The sequence below is a fragment of the Penaeus monodon genome, chromosome 28 (assembly GCF_015228065.2).
Source record: "Penaeus monodon isolate SGIC_2016 chromosome 28, NSTDA_Pmon_1, whole genome shotgun sequence".
NCBI lineage: Eukaryota > Metazoa > Arthropoda > Malacostraca > Decapoda > Penaeidae > Penaeus > Penaeus monodon.
The window spans coordinates 7,187,428-7,187,813 of NC_051413.1; the positions used below are offsets into that span (position 1 = coordinate 7,187,428).

Sequence of the window (386 nt, forward strand, 5' to 3'; positions counted from 1 at the left end):
TCCCGGTTTATGCACAGTCACCGTTGCATAACAGAGATGATGAATGGCTGGCTTTAGGTGTCGGGAAACGCTTTGTTGCAGCTCGGGAAAACACCGCCTCCTTTACGACATGAATTTGTTGTGATTCGTCATTGGATGAGAGTGATTTATATTAACAATTTACGTATATTTACAAATTCTTTAATAGCGTACGTTTTCACATTTCATCATTATTGTTTAGTGTTGATCTTTGGCTGTGGTACATTTTGCTGTTTTCAAGATGGGTTAGGTATGTATGTTAAACTGGTTTAAGTTAAGTTTAATTAATCAGGTAGACCTATAAATTAGATGGGTTACTTTAGGTAAGCATAGGTCACGTGCGGCTTATTAACATGTAATTTTAGTAA

General features: G+C 36.3%; 1 protein-coding gene across 1 annotated transcript in view; it reads left to right on the forward strand.

The window, feature by feature from the left end:
* The window catches only part of LOC119591339 (U-scoloptoxin(01)-Cw1a-like), a gene marked incomplete in the record, with an annotated part of 23,347 nt that overhangs the window by 18,245 nt on the left and 4,716 nt on the right, over positions 1–386 (forward strand).